This window comes from Vicugna pacos, chromosome 6 (genome assembly GCF_048564905.1).
Source record: "Vicugna pacos chromosome 6, VicPac4, whole genome shotgun sequence".
Taxonomy (NCBI): domain Eukaryota; kingdom Metazoa; phylum Chordata; class Mammalia; order Artiodactyla; family Camelidae; genus Vicugna; species Vicugna pacos.
Genome location: NC_132992.1, coordinates 6637532 through 6656149, shown reverse-complemented (window position 1 = coordinate 6656149; position 18618 = coordinate 6637532). Strand labels below are relative to the sequence as shown.

General features: G+C 46.6%; 1 protein-coding gene and 1 long non-coding RNA gene across 2 annotated transcripts in view; one reads left to right on the top strand and one right to left on the bottom strand.

Annotated features, from left to right (window-relative positions):
* LOC116281207 (uncharacterized) overlaps positions 1–10639 on the bottom strand; it is a 40032-nt gene extending 29393 nt beyond the window's left edge. The window contains exon 1 of the long non-coding RNA XR_012073266.1: positions 9868–10639. This is a non-coding gene — a long non-coding RNA (uncharacterized lncRNA). The remainder of the gene's footprint in view (positions 1–9867) is intronic.
* Positions 9449–18618, top strand: part of TLN2 (talin 2) — a 426530-nt gene continuing 417360 nt past the window's right edge. Inside the window, exons 1-2 of the mRNA XM_072962302.1 lie at positions 9449–9986; positions 14637–14713. The gene's annotated coding sequence lies outside the window, so the exon portion shown is untranslated. The remainder of the gene's footprint in view (positions 9987–14636; positions 14714–18618) is intronic.

Below are 18618 nucleotides of genomic sequence, written 5' to 3'. Positions count from 1 at the left end.
GATGACAACGCTATCAAATTAATGTAGAGATTTAATGCCATCCCAATCAAAATTTCAAGGGGTTTCTATAGTACTCAGTGATATCATATTTGTGATTATAAAAAAAGCGTAAGAATTCTAAAAGTCATTAACCAAGATGGAAATATACAAAATAGAAAGAAAAAGGTCCTCTCTCATCCCATCTGCCAGAGGTCTCCACTGTGAAGAGACTGGTGGATACCCTTTGAGGTTTTCTCTGTGTGTACCAATACCCCTGTAACCCCAGTGCTCAGTGGCTAGTCTTGTGGGAGGGAGAGTTTGTTCAGTTTCTAACCATAGGCTTACTGCTAGGCCGCAAGCACATACACAGCATCCAGAGCAGTGAAGAGTCCTGAGTCCTGGATCTGGGTAGGAAACCCATAAACCTAGAAGAGTCTACACACACACACACACACACACACATTTGTGGTACAGTGGCAACTTTCTGCTCCCAAGGGGAAATGGTGGACAATTTTTCCCCTGAGAGCAGTCACTAACACAGGGCCAGGTCTTGGCTTTCCTGTCCTACTGATAAAAGCCAATGCTCACTAACTCTGCAGGCTCATTTGCACAGTCTCCAGGTAAGAAATTTGGGGGTAACATTTTCCTTGAGATGCACTGTGTGCCAGTGTCAATACGGGCCAATAACCCTTACCATTATCTAGGTCAGGATCCTGGCAAGGAACAAAAAAGACACTGTGCAAAGGGTAATTAAATAGCACACAACGAAAGGACCATCTTCAGAGGTGTGGCTGAGGTAAAGGGACAACAGCAGGGGTGGGGGGCACCCTGGGGCTTTTTCTTTCCCTCACACTGATTCTTGCCCTCAATCTCCCCTCTTTCTCATGCCTCTCTCTCCCTCTGCCTCTACTGCAGCCACTAGCCCAGAAATTGGATGTGTTGAATTAAATACAAACCTGCTGTAATTCCATTGCACCTCACAGCTACCTTATTGTTGTTTACCTCTCCTTCTACTCCTTCATTTCTGGGGAAGCTGTGAATTGAAGCTGTGGAGCCCCAATTCCCTGACCACTCCCTCCCAGGGGAGGGTTAGTGGAGGTCTCAAGCTGCCTCGCTCAGCCTTCTGGATCCTACTGTGCCAGCATCCCTTACTCGAGTTAAGAACATTTGCAGTGCTGCTCTCAGCCTGCTCGACACAGCAACGGGATGACGCTTGGGTACCAGGCATGGTTGGCTGCAGTGAGAGCCTGGAGCTGCCTTTCAGGGTTTGAACCTAGTGAAACCCACAGACCCCAGACCCTTTTCACACCATTCCCTGCACATCTGCATTTCCCCAGTACCACAGAGGGTTTCCTCAGGAGGGGGGCCCTGGGCTGTCACCTGCCTATTCTGCCCACATCCATGTGGAAGGATGGAGCGGCTGGGAGCGTGGCCTGGATTTGCATGACACTCTAGTACAACGGCCAACACTTCACCTGTCTGATTATAGCCTTTTCTGGATTGGCTTTTGAGAAGTGCCCAGGTCCAGGAGCAAGCAGCCTGTCGTTCATCACCCTCTGTCTGAACTAACTGCCTTGGCGGAAAGGATTCCACCAGAGGAGAGGCAGCTGAGCCACCGTACCGGTCTCCTGCCAACAGTGCATAGGCTGCAGCCAGTTTCCAGTCTAAGCCCTCCTTGCCTGCCTCGCTTGTTCAAATCTCATTCAAAAATTAGAAGTTGTCTCACCCACTACTTTCCAAGTGGGCAAGAACGTGGGACACTTCTTCACTTTTTATCTTCCCAAATATCCTACCCAAAACCAATCCCAGACACACACCTGGTCAGCGAACTCTGCTTTCACCCCACCCAGCGCTCAGCAGAATCCTGTCAATTCTGCAGAGTCCACAGATGCATCCATCCCTGTAACGCTCCTCTAGCTGACTCCAGTCCTTGCCACCTCCCCCTTTCCACGCCAATCCGGCATCCTTCACAGAAGTTTTTCATTCCTGGGAGCATCTCATGTGGCTTTCACCACCTGCTCCGCCTCCTGTCTCAGCACTTTAAAGTGGTGGCCCCCGTAGCTTTTGTCTGTTTTGGTCTTACTCGTTCTGATGCGTTGCTTGTGAATCTGCCTCCTCTCTCTAAGAGCTATCCAACATTCCCATATAGCCTTTGTTTAACCACTCGAGAGTCAGTTGAAGACGTCTCACCTCTTTACCTTGAACTGTGTACTTCAGCGTGTATCTCAGCAAGGTTATTTTCTTACATAACGACAACACAAGCAACAGACTGAGGAAATGTAATACCATTCTATGATATAGACAGGGTATTCAAATTTTAACATTGATCTCCATAATGTCCTCTTAGCATTCTTTCTCCTGATCCTGGTTCCAATTCCAGATCACCATTTTATTTAGATGTCATGTCTTTCTGAGTCTCCTTTATTCCAGGGCAGTTCCTAGCCTTTCTTCCTTCATGACGCTCACATTTTTGACGAGCACAGGCAGGGGTTTTGTAGGCTGTTCCTCATTTTGAAGTTGTCTGATCGTTTCTTCCTGGTGAGACTCAGACTAGGGCGCACGGGCAGGAAGGCTACAGAAGGGCTTTGGCTTCTCCACGTGTTCATCTCTGGCAGAAGTTTTGAAGAAATTAATTTACCTTTTTCTCCCCATAGTTCCCCTTCTCTCTTCCCCCATCTGAGCAGGAAGAATAGAATAGAATGGAACTCTGATTCCTTGCATCAGTGGGGATGTGGAGCAGGGAAGGAAGTGGTAGTTACTTCCTGGCTTTTATTTCCAACAGCGTAGGCCTATTGAGAAGAGATGGAGGGATCCAAAGGAAGCAGAGAGCAAGAGAGAGAGAGAGGAAGGATTGCCCCTGACCCAAAGGAAATTCAGGGGAGAAGGGTCAGGGATTTCCAGTAAGAGACAGGACCAGAATCCTGCTCCCTGGGAGAGCCCAAGGTGATGGCAGGACCTCGGAGGGAAGCATTGCCCAGAGAGGATTCCAGGCTTGGGTCTGGCTTGCCAAGATTCCCATGCTCCAAGTAGGGGAAGGACCAGCAGTTCCAGCAGACCTGAAGGTGTGATACAAACTAAGAGGTGGGTGCCTGCTCACAATACCTGGAGGGGTGTTGCCCCAGGAAGGACCCAGAACCTTTGTCCCACCTTCGGAAAGTGGCACAGGTCCCAGGAGTGATTGCCTGTCACAAGGAAGACTTACAGGTACAATTAAGTTTTGTCTGAAAATAGCAAAGGAAATGTCATCTTTTTCCTATGCCCAAGTTTGTGGCTGAGGTTCAGGACCGATGAACACTCACCACCCCCCCTCAACCCTGCCAGCCCCTCTAACAGAGCCTAGCTCTCAGCTCTCAGGGACCCTTCCTCTTGGAACCCTTCCTTCACTGCCCCCTCCCCCTGCTCCATTTTAGCTTATTTCTCTCCTTTGCTCCTCCTCCTTCCAAAGGATCCTGCCTCTCCTTGTGGTCAGTCTCTGAGTGGACCATTGGTCATTTATCTCTGTCCATCTACTGCTGAATGGGGCCCATGCTCTGGCTCTGCAGATGGCAAGGGAAGGGGAAAGAAGCCATCATCTTGGCTGGACTCAGGGTAGAATATCTGTATGAGCTGTCTACACTATGTAACAAATTACCCCTTCACTCCCAGGTTTACAACATTTATTATCTCATGGTTTCTATCTGTCCAGAATCTGTGTGTGGCTTAGGTAGGTCCTCTGTCATCAAGGTGTTAGGGCTGCAGAATTTTCAGGACTCAACTGGGAAGGTATCTCCTCCCAAGCTCATACATGAGGCTCTTGGCAAGATCTAGTTCTCATGGGCTGTGGGCCAGTGGCCACCTTCAGTTTCCTGCCACATGGACTTCTCCATAGGACAGCTCACAGGGATGATATCAGAGCCAGCCAGGGAAAGACAGCACTAGCAAGACAGAAGTCACAGTCTATTGTAACCTATTCTTAGAAGTGACATGTCACCACCTTTACAGCATGTTATTCGTTAGAAGCAAGTCAAGTATAGTGATTGAGAAACACTGAGAGAGAGAGAGAAATAGAAAGAATTTCTATTGGGATAACACCAAACTCATAGCCCAAACAAAATCTTTATTTTTTAAAGTTGCACCAAATCCATTTTAACTCTATTATCAAAGTAGAGTGTATTATCAAATCCACCTTAACTCCGATGTGTGATCTTCAGCTACAGCCTGAAATCCCGCTTTCTGATCACTCTGCTAGAAGTCCAGCCCTGAGCCACGCAGTGAAATGGCAGCGTCTTTGGGAATGTGGCCACCCCTTTGCCTCTTGGCGGCCCCTCTCTTCCACCCACTGCCTGTGTGTCCTCTCCATTCCTCTCCTCCTTCTGAACCCCTTCTCAGGACAGTCCCTGATCTTGTACTTGGGCTGACCTGACACCCGGCCCGGGCCGTTGCTGGCTCTCTCATGCTCACCCTTTGGCCTGTGAACAGCGAAGGACGCTTCCTGTAGGTGGCCGTCCTCCTGGTCCGATATGTCTTCCACACTGCATTTCCTCACTTTTCTGCCTAGTTTGGGCCCACACCTGGGCCCTTTGTCCTGTCCACAGCATCCAGGTTTTGGACAGTTTAACCTGGCATCTGTATTAGCAAGGTCCAGTTGGGAAATCTGCACCTGCTCTACATATTTCATGCAGAGAGCTGGCTGCAAGGGTATTGAGGGGGTAGGGAGGGCAGAGAGAGAAGGGATGACCCAGACGTCGGGATGCTGGAGCCCACTGACCCCAACCACTGCCACTGATGGAGCTGCTCGTCACCCTGGGTGGGAGCCAGGAACCCACACTCCTGTCACTGCTAATGCTGCCAGAGGCCCCGCCAAGGGTGCGAGACGGTGCAGGCTGGTTTCTTCTGCTTTTGGCTACTTCCCAGAGGTAGACTCCCACCAAGAGCAGCTGGCAGGACACTCTGGGAAATGCAGTCAGAACACTGCCCCTGCCGCTGATGCCGCCCCCAGACCTGCCAGGCTGAAGACCCCTCAGAAGGTTGGGACTGGAGCTGGCGGCCCCCACACAAAGCCACACAGCATCCTTCCAGACACAGGACCTGCCATCTGGCCCTTGGCCCTTTGCCTTAGCTGTTCAGAGAGCACCCTCCAGTCAGCCTCTCACCTGCAGAGGGTTTCAATGTTAACAAAGACCAAAGAAAAGAGAGGAATGAGAGGCACACCTGCACCGGAGGGGCAGGCTCAGGGCTCACCCAGAGCTCTGAACTTGGGAAAGGCTGGCCTTACTCTGAGACTGGTACCCTGGGACAGGAGTTGGGGTGGAAACACTCCTGTTTCTGTGGCCAGAAACATCTGTGCTTTGTTTTTGTTTCCTTAGCCGCCTTTCGGTTTGGCTTCCATACATTTTTTCAGTTTCAATTCTTTCTATATTTCCTAGGAGATGTGGTAGAAATACTTGACTCTGGCATTACACAAAACAGGAAATTGCATTTCACAGGATTTGATTATCTCTGGTTCCCATTTGGTCCTGGTGTGCTTCTAAGTCGAATGTCTGCCTTTGCACAAGTGGCAACTTTAGCAGTGATTCAGAGATATTTATTGAAAGTCTGCTACTAGCTTGACCCTGGATAACGAAGTGAAAAAAGAAGAAGGAAGCGTCCCAGTCCTCGCCTTTAAGTAGCTTATGGTTTTATTAAGGAGGGATGCTTATGCACATGTACTTTCAGGAAAGAAAAAGGTGGAGGAAGTTCTACAGTGTTACAGTCTGTGGTATTCACCGAGGGTTTCAGTTTAGAAGAGCTACGTTTCTCTCTAAAGAAGGAATTATATTCGGAAGGCAAAGGAGAAAGATAGGTGAGATCCTAGCATGGGAAACTGATAGCAAAGGCGAGAAATGAATAGGTATGTGTGGGGAGGCAGTAAGATGGCTTAGCTGGATAGGAAAACATGGGTAATATTGTGGAGGGTCTCGAACATCTTTTGAGGAAACTGAACTTGATTCTCTAGCAGCCAACATATGGCCATGAAAAAAATGACAGTTACAAGCCATCTTGTCAACATCCTGGTTCTACAGAATTAAAATATATAAGCAGCCTTAAAGATGCACTATCTTGGGGGCTGGGTATAGCTCAGTGGTAGAGCCTACGCTGAGCATGTGCAGGGTCCTGGGTTTAACCCCCAGTACCTCCATTAAAAAATCAAAAATCAAAAATAAAAGATGCAATGTCTTAATAAACATGACTCAAGTAATAAATTTAATTTCATAAGCCTGGTAATTATATTTTTATAAAATACAGACTCATTGGTTATCAGGTGGAAAACATTTTATCATACATCTCAATGTATTTTTTTCTCCTAAAAGAGAAAGTAGAAATATCCCTCACCATTCTAACCCATTTGATTCCTGCCTTTGGAAAGTACATCAAGATAGAGACGGATACTGTGATATTTCAATCTGTTTGATTCCCGAGTTCCTGAGTTAGGAAAGTACATTTACTTTGAGCCCTAACTCAAAAAAAAAAAAAAAAAAAAGGGTGCTTGTCTATTGAGTGCTTGGATTTGTAGTGTTAGGAGAGCAAGGGAGGTCTGGGCCAGATTTTCCAGGGCTCCCTCTCCGTCTTCTGCCCTCCCCCTGGCTCCTAGAGTCTGATCCAGTCTGCCAGAGTCAACACTCAGGGCTCCAGGCCAGGTCAGCATCTTTTACCACCTGCTCTTGGGTGAGGACGCTGGTTATGAAGCCTTGACGCCCAGCCCTACACACACACACACACACACTCTAGTGGCCAATCTGTATAATACCCAGTGGAACAGGATGCCCCTGGAAGGCTGGTACCTAGCAGTGGCTGCTCTTTTGGTTTTCTGACAGGAAGGGGATGCAATGAAGAGGCTGGCTTCAGACAGACTGTGAAGGGGTTTCTGGCTGGACTAAAGACGTTGAGCTTTGCTTTATGGGCAATGTGAGACGTTGGGCAACACAAGTGTTAAAGGAGGGGGGGGACAAGTGACCAGTTCTCCATTTTATAAAGGCAGCGCTTGCCCTCAGCACTTGGGTAACTATCAGAGCACAAATGATGAAAATGAAACAGCTAGCTTAAGAAATAAAAAACTGAAATAAATTAAAACCTCGTCGCGTGTGCTTGGCTCGGGGCTAAGCCGAAGACAGGAACTGCCATTGCTTTGCTGGCTGAGGGAGGTGAGCACAGAAATCAGCCCTCAGCAAGCCTGCCCTCCTCACCGCCTCCTGCTCCACCTTCTGCATCACGAGGGACAGATACCCCCCACCAAAGCTCCCCACACTTTGACACTGGGAAAGTCTATTAAAACAAAGCTCAAGAACCCCTGGAAAGGGAAGAAAAGAGGCAGTTATCACCAAAAGACACCTTGAAGACTGCATCAGTTACGATTAAGTTTGACTCTGGATAAGAATTTCAAAATAACAGTGATTTCAGCAGACAAAAATTTCTTTTCCCTCCTTACGTAAAAGCACAGTGGTTGGCAAACATTTTCTGTAAAGGATCAGATAGTAAATAGTTCTGGCTTTGCTGGCCATACTACTACTCAGGTCTGCCATTGTAGAGTGAAAGTAACCACAGACAATGTGCAACCGCATGAGCGTGGTGTATTTTAATACGACTTTATTTTTGGACACTGAAATTTGAGTTGCATATAATTTTCACATGTCATAAAGTATTATTATTCTTTGAATTTTTTTCAACCATTTAAAAATATAAAAACTGTTCTCATCTCATCTGGTGGGCCAGATTTGACCCAAAGGCTATGGTTTACCCAACCGCTGCCCTAAAAGATGAAGATGTAGGATAATCATTATAAATGATAATAGAGATGTCATATACAAATGACTGGGTCTGGCACACAGCTCAGCCCAGCACACCGTCCTCACAATAACCCCATGATTAGGTTGCTTACGAGTCTGACTTTATAGATGAGAAACTGAGGCCCAGAGATGCTAACTAACTTGGCCAAGATAACAGAGCTAGCAAGAGTTTCGGGAGAAAGAATGGAGAGTACAAGCAGGGGACACCCTGCAGCGTGGCTCACTGGCTGGATGCTGGAAGAGGACACAGAGGCAGGTGCCTGCCCAGAGGACCATGGAGGTTAAGGGTAGACTCTGAAGTGAGACCCAGGTTCAAATCCTCACCCCACCATCCAGTAGCTGTATGGACTTAAAGAAGTGACAGGACTTCCCTGAACTTTATTTCTCTCAGCTGAAAAATGAGGACAATGACATCACCTGTTTTGTGGAGTTGCGGGGAGGATATGTGTGAAGTGCTTGGCCTGTGTCAGGCGTGGGGTCACGTGATTTTTAAATACAGGCCCAGGAGTTTACTGTGGGATGAGGGCCAAGCAGCGTCTGGACCATCTGGAGGCAGGAGAAAAGGGGCTTTGGGGATAGCGTTGCTACTTCAGAAAGGATTCAAATACCAAAACAGAAGCCTTTTGGCCTTGGCTGGCAGGGAGGAAAGGGCCAGGGCACCTGAACCTGCCTTTTTGAGCCCCCATCATTCTCTCTGCTAGGGGTCGGGAGGGTTGCAGAGGAGCAGGGCAAATGGACCCTGCCCATGGGAGCTGCCTGTCTGTGGAAGGATATAGTTTTGAAAACTTAGAGAGATGCCTGCAGCAGTACTTCATCATCTACTGCCTCCAGCCCTGTTCAGTCACAGTCACAAAAACCCTGTTCAGGATATGAAACCCCCTACCTACAGCAGGCAGGACCCTGGGAGCGCCTGCTCCTTCAGCAGGAGAACAATTCTTGAGAACAATTCTATTAAGCACTTGTTGAGTGAAGGCACTGTCCTAGATGGGATTTGCACACTCCGTTCATTCTTTTCAAAAATTCCTCAGGGAGGTACTGTCAGCCCCAGTTTGCAGACGAGAAAACTGAGGCACAGAGCAGTTAAGACACTCTCCCAAAGTCACCCAGCAGAGGATTATAGCCCAAGCTTCCCACGCAGAGCCCACCTTCTCACACCCTATATAAGCCATTGATTTGAGCTTCATTACACAACAGAACCCCTGGGCAGCTGGTTAAAAACATACATACCTGGGTCCCATCACCCAGAGATTGTGATTCAGCAGGTGAGAAGAGCAGCCCAGGAATATGCGTGTTTACCAAATACCCTGGGTGATCCTGGAGCACTCTCAAGTTTGAGAAGCACCCCTCTGTGGTGGTGGAGACCCTCGAATCGTGGTGCGAACAGGAGCCAGCTGCAGAGGCCTAGACCGCGATGCGGCTTCAGGAGTATCACAAAACAGATGCTGATTTCGTTTTTTTACTTTTGTTTAAAACGAACTCAACGAAACGGAGAGTAAACGCATCTATAACTGAAAGGAAACCCGATCTTAACAGGCTCTTGAGCCAGGGGTGGGAGCAAGGAGGCCCACAGGTCAGCCGTTCGGGAAGGAAGGCGTGCTGTTCCTTCTCAGCTGCGGGCGCCCCAGAGCGCTGAGGCCGTCAACTGTCCCCGCCCGCAGGGAGAGGCGCGGCGCGGCGAGCGCGCGGCGGGCCTGGGAGCCCCGCCCCTCAGGTGGGGGCGTGGCCTGAGCGCGGGCCTCCGCGGGAGGACCAGACGCGGCTTCGCTAAACCAGGCTGCAGGCTCGCCCACTAAAGCAGAACCTAAGTCGTGCACCTCACCAAAGATTCTGAGTCCCGGACTGACGTCCACTGGGTTCCACCTGATGCCTTGCCTCCCTCAGAGACAGCCCCTTGCTTCTGCAGAGCCCGTCCAGTCCAGGCGGGGAGGGCCCGTTTGCTCCAGCCCCCCTGCCCCATGCCTCCCTGTCACCCCCGGCTCGCCTCTTCTGTGCCTCAGACGTGCTTAAAGAGGTTCAAAGAAGAAGCATTTTTAAAAGTTGGCACCACGAGGAAAGTCAGCCTCCCTCTGAGGAGGATTAGCGGTACCTGTCTCTGTGGAGTTGTCCGACGAACCTCCGTCCGCCCGAAGTCTCCTCACGGCAGGCCCGCTTCCAGGAGCTGCCAGACTGACGGCGGGAAAAGCCCGGCCTCCGTGCGGCACCCAGGTGGGCGCGGGGCCCGGGGTGCGGACGGAGACGTGGGGGCGGGGCGGGGGGGCCGAGGGTCCCCGCAGGACGGGCGCTCAGGGGCAGAGGGCCTCCTGGCTGGTTTCGGGAATGGGGCCAAGAGCCGCCTCAGGGTAATGGCGAGGGCAGGGACACGGGCGACGGCAGCTTGAGCGGGGGACGTGGACTCCTGAAACCGGGACGGCCCGCCTGTGGTAGAGCGGAGCCTTCGGGCGTGCGGGCGCGGGTCCGGGGGACGCTGGGGTGCGCCCCGCCTGGCTTGTCCCGGGAGCGAGGGTAGAAGAACGGAGCAGTTGTTTCCCGGTCTCAGTGGAGGACTGGGTGGTGTCCCTCCTCCCTCTTCCTCGGGGGCCCGAGGCCCTGTTCTCTCTGGAAGGAGGCAGGGAGGCAGTTAAATGCCTGGGGCTAGAAAAGCTGCCGGAGAAACAAGTGGGGAAACATGGAGGCTGAGAGGCGGTAGGGCAGAGAGAGAGACCAGGAAAATAAGAGCAGAGAAGGGGAGCACAAAGGACAGGGAGATGGGGACCGACGCAGCGAAAAGGAGAAGGGGCCGGGACGGGTTAGACCCGCGGTGCCCGCCGCGCGCGTGCCCGCGTGGCGCTGCGCTTCCCGCCGCGCGTGGGGACCGCAGTCCGGCGCCGAGAGCCTTGGTCCTGGGACGCGGGGCGCGGCCGGAAGGGCGGCCGCCCCCTCGCCCGTCACGCTCCGCACGTTCGTGGGGAACGTGGTGCTAAACCATTTCGGGGCGACCTGCTTTGGGGGGGTGGGGGTCGTACGTAGCAGAGCGGCTCCCTCGCTGCCATCTATTGAAAATCAGCCGTTGGCACAAGGGTTTGCAGAAAAAAAGGAGGAGGAGGAGGAATTGAAAAAAGGAAAAAAATATATTAAAAAAGAAAGAAAAATTAAAGAAAGAGAAAGCAAGGCGATCAGAGTCACAATCTGACTCTCCTTCTATGTGGTCTCGCCGTGGGCTCTTTGGCCTCGCAGCGGCTTCCTTGGGAAAGTCTGCCCTGGGCCAGAAGGGAGGGTCTTCCACAGATGGTGGAGGGATGTGCGGAGGCTGCTGGAATGTAGGACTAAGAGGCCCTTGCAGTCGGGGGCAATGGAGAAGGGGCTGAGACAATCCGTCCTCTCTCATGGTGGAGGCCAGGGGACCCATGTGCAATAGGGGTGACAGCACCTACCCCTAGGGGGACGGAAGATGGCGTAGTCACCTCAGCAGCAGTGCCGAAGGTTCGTTCCAAGAATAATGATGAGGGACTGCACCACTGAGGAGTTCGTAGGGACAGCAAGGTGTCCATCTCAGGGGTATTTACGTGGTGGAGTCCTTGCAGCTTGATTGACCAGCTGTAGAGGGAAAGGGAAAAAGGAAAACCAAAATCTATACCTGGGTTTCTATTTTGAGTAATGGGTGGATGATCATGCCATCAACTAACAGGGGATAAAGGAAATGCAGATTTTATGAGGAAGTCACTTCTGTTGTGCTATTCGTTTTTGTGCAGAAAACAATAACTGGCCAATAAACATGGGAATATGCTCAACTCCACTATTAACCAAAGAACAGAAGTTAAAACAAGATCATTTTCTTATCAAACTCACAAAGATATAAGATTCAGAAATATGGGGGTATAGCTCAGTGGTAGAGCACATGCTTACCATGCACGAGGTCCTACGTTCAATCCCCAGCACTGCCATTTAAAAAAAAGAAAGAAAGAAAAGTAGAAATATTCAATATTGGCAGGGACATTGGCCATAGGAGCTCTCATGTTTTTGATGGGGGTATAATTTGTACAGTCATTTTTGTGGGCAATTTGGAAAGATGTATTAAAATGTTTAATGTGCTTTCTATTTGACTCTATCAGTCAACTTGAAATCATCTTTCAACAGCTTGCAAAAATAAAAGCTATGCACTGGAACATTGTATTAGCAAGAACACCCTAGTTGCTTCACTTTCCAGTTGTGTGATTTGGGGCAAATTACTTAACCTGCCTGTGGTCAGTTTCCTTATTTGTACAGTTGGAAATAATAGTGCTTACATCATTAACTGGTTAGGAGGATTAAAAGAAATAATGCAAACCAAGTGCTTAGCACGGTGCCTGAATCACTGTCCAGCTGTGTAGCAAGCACATTCCCAGTGATAATGGGAATTCTGATGGCACATTGCTGGGAGGTCTGCTAGCATGGAAGCGAGTGGGCACAGGGAGAGCACTGCAGAGAAGCTGAAAGTCCAGAGCAGACAGAAAAGAAGATGAGTCTGTTTGAGAAGTGTACACCTCAATCACAGGAGAGAAGGAAGCAGGAGGCTCAGAACTGGCCTGGAAAGACCCGTAATAGTGGTTGGTGAAGGTGTCAACCAAAGAGCCCCAAGATTCCTGCTGAAAGTCACCAGCCTGGCAGGAGCCCTAGAGTCTCAGAGAGAACTCTTTGGTGCTCCCCTGCTGCACAAGTGTGTCTGGACTTCCAGAACAAGCAGGGGTAGGGAGTGAGAGGGGCAAAGGACCGGAGCAGAGCCTTTCCATCTTGGTTGACATAGTGATGGGAATGTGGTTGAATAGTTCTAGGGTGACCCAGCCCTGCTCAGAGCCTCAGGCTTATCTGTGGGAACTGGTCTTCAGTGTCCTGTACCTGACTATTCTCAGAGCTGTGCCTCACAGGTTAATTCACTGTCCCTACTCGAATCAGTCTCAGCTCCTTTGCATCCTATCTGCCTATTTTTCATACTGTCACTGGATCACTGGTCATGGGCTCAGAACTTGAATGATGTCCTGGGTCTGAGATGCCCAGGCATCCATACTGTGGGGCATCTAGAATGAAGTTTAAGAGTGAGCAGAGACCTTTATATTTATTTATATTATAAAACGTATTTTGTGTGCCCAGAGTAGTTCTTGAACTTTCACTTTCCCAAAGGCCTATGTTTGGGGATTCCAAAGTATCCCTGACATGCACATTAAATAATTACTTATTAATTCACATCTATTTAATTCCTTTCCTTCCCCCTTAGAGTTAGGGATTTGCAGATATTAACTACTATACATAAAATAGATAAACAACAAGGTCCTACTGTATAGCACAGGCAACTACATTCAATACCTCGTAATAGCCTATAATGAAAAATAATATGAAAAGGAATATATACATATTTATGTATAACTGAATCATTATGCTGTACAGCAGAAATAAACACATTGTAAACCAACTTCAATAAAAATAAATAAATAGCTCTAAGTTACCAAACCAATTTAAAAAAAAACACACAGTGAGAGATTTGATGAAGTGAGGGAGAAAAGGTCTCAGCTTGTTGATGAGATTGGGGTTTCCCAGCTGGCTATTGCAGGGCACTGGATCCCCAAAAGGGCAGACAGCGTCTCCAAGATACACCTGGCCAGCTCTACAGGGTGGTCCAAGGCTGAAAGAATGTTGCAATCCCAGGGCCTGGTGTTAGGAGATCTACATTCCTGTCTCACCTTTGCAACTTAATAGCTCCATGAACCCTGAGTTCCCATCCCTAATCCTTTCTTCTCTCAGCCATAAAGAAGGGTCAGTCATGCCTGCCCCAACCTGTCTGTGTGTGGCTGTGCTTTGAAAAATATTCCCCCTGCCATAAATAAAATAAACAAGTACATTTTATTATCATTACTAGTGGAAATGTCCCTTGGGGACTGGCCTCAGATGGGTCAGAATGACTGAGGTGAGGGGCTGGCCCTGCAGCCTTGGCTGCATGTCTCTCCAAGCCACACACAGAAGCACTTAAAATGAGCCATTCATCTTTGCTGAGATCAAAACCTGAAAGAGAACAAGTTCAGCTGATAACAGCTTTCTTCAGGGAGTTTCAAATGAACAATGCAGGGCCTGCTGATGCTGGGATAAGGTGGACAGAGAGCTCTGGGCTCCTGCTTCCGGCCTAGGGAACAGAGCTGCCAGTGCTGGCAGCATAGGACCAAGCAGTCAGGCAAGTGGGACTGTTTTCTAACTGCTTACTCTTAGGCCTGTCCACAGAGCCCAGATCCACCCAAGAGCAGCCTCCCAGGCCCACCAAAGAGATGTGGGATGTGGCCTGCACCAGGGTAAAGCAGATGTCTGCTGGAGGTGGACAGGATGTGTGGGTACCATAAAGGAAATATGAAGGACTGATTCTGCCCATGCAGAAGGGAGGGATGACTTGGACGCAGCAAGGATGGTAGCCATTTCATAAGTGGAGATGTGATGTGGGCTGAAGGAGCCTTCATGAGAAGTCAAACCTGGTTCAAATGCCTCTTCTGCCATCTTCACCTGTCTCAACCTCAGTTTCCTTATCTGCAAAAATAGAGATGAGACTACCAGTGCTCTCTGATCCGCAGTTGTGAAGAGTTCTTGGTATTAGGGAGCACTGTACAAATAGCACATCATTATTAATGATGTGCTATTAGTATGAGTGATACATTATTAATGATTCAAGTGCTGGAGGGAGCACCTCGAGGAAGTGGGTTAAATAGCAATTTGATCACCATATGAAGTCTATCGATAAGTATTTCTGAAGAACTTTTGGTTGAAGAACATTTGCTTGGGTTTACTTCAACCTCACAGGAATCACAGAGCTCAGAACTGGGGAAAGATGGCTTAATCATCTAATTCAAGCATCTTATTTTACAGACAAGCCCACAGAGGCAGAGATTCCATCTGATTTCTCTTTGCTTTATGCGAAGCTCCTGGCACAGACCACGTGATCAGTAAGTACTTGTGAGACAGAACTGAATTCATTCCACTGCCTAAAGTTTAGTCAGTGCAGGCTGGGACCCTGCTGCACTGCATCATGAGACAGAAGGAGAGAAATGAAGGATCTGGGATTCAAGGGTGCAGGTGCTTTTTTAGCAATCCTCAAGTCTGTGGAATATTTAAGGTGCCTTTTAGATAACAGAATTCAATTGCATTATCCTATAAGTAAAATAATACATACATATGTGTGTGTGTGTGTGTGTGTGTGTGTGTATTTTTGGGGGGTTCTTGGGGGTAGGGATGAGGAATGAATAAGGCAATCATAATTCTTGCTGCTTCCATATCCTAACTGTGAGTTTTCAGATATTTTGATTCAGAGGTAGTTTCTTCTCTTGCTGTTGGAAAGAAGAATCCCTCAGTTGAAAATTAAATAACTTCTTATGGAAATATGGCATATGTATGCATGCATGCATGTATGTATGTATATATCTATCCCACATAATTTGCATTTTTTATGGTAAAGCATTACCCTTACTAGCTGCAAAATATACATAGGTTTTATTGCAGTGCTTCAACATCCCCTTGCTTAGCTAATTCCTCAAACGACCTAGATACATTTTGATCCCTGCATAGGGTTAGCATGCCGCTCTGGGGAAGGTTTCCACAGTAGAAATTATTCAGGAGATCTGGGCTGCTTGTCAAGAGTCTGCTGTTCTTTATTTACGGACCTTGGTTTTCTTGTTGAGGTTGGGGAGGCAGGGGATGTGGGAACTAGAGTTAATTTATGAACATGTATGTAAGTCTTGTTCTTGGACAGAAACTTTTCCAAGTACTTATAAATACTAATTTGATTGATTCTCATAACCACCCTAAGAATGACTATTATTATCCTTATTTTATAGATGAGGCTAAATCATTTGTCCAAATTCTGTAAGAATTTAGTGGGGGGAAGGTATAGCTCAGTGATAGAGCACATGCTTAGTATACACAAGGTCCAAGGTTCAATCCCCAGTAACTCCATTAAAAAATAAAAATAAATAAACCTAATTACCTCCTGCCCCCCCTCAAAAAAACCTCCAAAATGAAAAACTCAGTGATTTAAATAAATTAATAAATAAATGAAATCTTAAAAAGAAAAGAATTTAGGAACTCTTGGAAGAGTCCTCTGCCAAGATTAACATCATTCTTAAACAAAAATGAAACTTACCTGATGGCCTCTCTGTTGGTTCTTAACTTTTAGGGGTCATACATCCCTTTGAGAATCTGATGAAAGCTATAGACCCCTTCTTTGGAAAATACACGTATGTTGATAAATTAATCTATATTCCAAAGCTGTCCATGGAGCCCAGCCAGGCTAAAAACCCTTAAAAATAACAGAGGAATGCATGAGTTCTCTTTGGCAACTTCTCTCCCATAGGAGCCCTAAACCAGAGAGAGAGAGAAATTCTGGAATCTACTATCTGCTTTTTGTGCCATGTCCCTTCTTACTCAATTGCTCTAGATTAGAAATCACCTAGGTAAACTGATAGTCATAGTCGTTATTTATGGAGGGTGGAATGTCTTGGGTCCTTTCACATTCTTCATGATGTATTTCTGCAATGTTTAAATATTTCCCTATAACCATGTGTCACTTTTGTCATCGAAAATGAAATGAAAGATTTTTTAAGGAATAAAACAAAAATTTGCATTACAGATTTACTAAAAAATGTGCAAAGTTATGTACATACAGGGCTATTCATCACTACATTGCTTATAATCCTCCCAAATGGCTTCAGGAAAAAAGAGGCTAAATAAACTATGTGCCTCCTTCGATGCATTGCTGTGTGGCTACTAAAAAACCTGCAAGGTAGCTCTACGTGAGGCTCTCTCAAACCTCAAGATCTACCATTTGGAGAATAAACCAAGATACTGAATGGTGTGGAGGGAGCTACAGCTTGGTGGAGAAATGAAGGAGGCAAGAAAATAGAATATTGGTTGGTGCATCTATTACCTCCAGGAGGATCAGAAAAACCTGTGGCAGTTACTTGTCTCTGGCAAGTCAGAGAGGAAGGAGAGACTTACTTTCACTCCATGCCCTTTCCTATTTTTGAATTGTATTTCATTTATGGATCACCCATTCGATAAATAAATACAATTTTTAAAAAGTAAAGGACCTTAAAGGTCATGGAGAAACGCCATCATCTGAGAGGTTTCTTCTCACCATAGGACTTTGCACTGTCTGTCTTTCTTCCTGGAGCCACCTTCTCTACCCGCGCTCACCCTTTGGATCTCAGCTCAGTTGAGAGTTCCTCGTCAGTCTTCCCTGGCCTTCCCAACAAAGTTGAGCACTCTTTAAAAAAAATTTTTTTTTTAATTAAAGTATATTTGATTTACAATGTTATGTTAGTTTCTGGTGTACAACAAAGTGATTCAGTTATACTTACATATATTCTTCTTCATTATGATTTATTACAAGACATTGAACATAGTTCCCTGTGCTGTACAGTAGGACCTTGTTTATCTATTTTATATATAGTAGTTTGTATCTGCTAGTCTAAATTCCTGATTTATCCCTCCCCCTACTTTCCCCTTTAGTGACCATAAACTTATTTTCTATGTCTGTGAGTCTGTTTCTGTTTTATAAAATAAGTTCGTTTGTGTCATATCTTAGATTCCACATATAAGTGATGTTGTACAATATTTGTCTTTCTCTTTCTGACTTACTTCACTTAGTATGACAATCTCTGTGTCCATCCATGTTGCTGCAAATGGCATTATTTCATTCTTTTTTATGATTATTATTCCATTGTGTATATGTACCATATCTTCCTTATCCAGTCATCTGTCAATGAAAGCACTCTTTTTATCTGTTCTTGTAATGCCATATGCCTTTCCATCCAAACACTTTTCCCAGTGGCAGTTCTACATGTATTTTTGTGATTATTCAATTCATAGTTGTCTTTTCCCACTAGGCACAAGTTCCTTTAGAAAAGGGTCTTTGAATTTGCTCACCAGTATATGCATTAAATTGGGGATAGTAGGGTACCTGGTGTACTGGTACACAACAGGATAAATAGTGAATGAGTACCGCCACCACCCCTACATTTCTGCCGGCAGGTCATCAGGGCTGTTCTTTTTTTTTTTTTTTAACGTATTTTTATTGAAGTATAGTCAGTTTCCAATGTTGTATCAATTTCTGGTGTACAGCAGAATACTTCAGTCATACAGGAATATACATATATTCATTTTCATATTCTTTTTAACCATAAGTTACTACAAGATACTGAATATAATTCCCTTGTTGTTTATCTGTTTTATATATAGTAGTTAGTGTCTACAAATCTCAAACTCCCAATTTATCTCCTCCCATCCCTTTTCCCCCCTGGTAACCATAAGTTTGTTTTCTGTGTCTATGAGTCTGTTTCTGTTTTGTAAGTAAGTTTATCTTTTTTTTTAGATTGCACATGTGAGTAATATCATATGGTATTTTTCTTTCTCTTTCTGGCTTACTTCACTTAGAATGACATTCTCCAGGTCCATCCATGTTGCTGCAAATGGCATTATTTTATTATTTTTATGGCTGAGTAGTATTCCAATGTATAAATATACCACATCTTCTTTATCCAGTCATCTATTGATGGACATTTAGGTTGTTTCCATGTCTTGGCTATTGTAAATACTGCTGCTGTGAACACTGGGATGCATGTATCTTTTTGAATTAATGTTCCCTTTGGGTATATGCCCAGGAGTGGGACTGCTGGATCATATGGTAAGTCTATTTTTAGTCTTTAGAGGAATCTCCGTACTGTTTTCCACAATGGCTCATCTGGTCTGTTCTTAAACACTCAAGAAGCTGGACCTCACAATTTCTTCAAGCTGTCCATTATATCTTTAGATACCTCTCACTGTTAAAAATTTCAACTTGATATTGTCATACTGA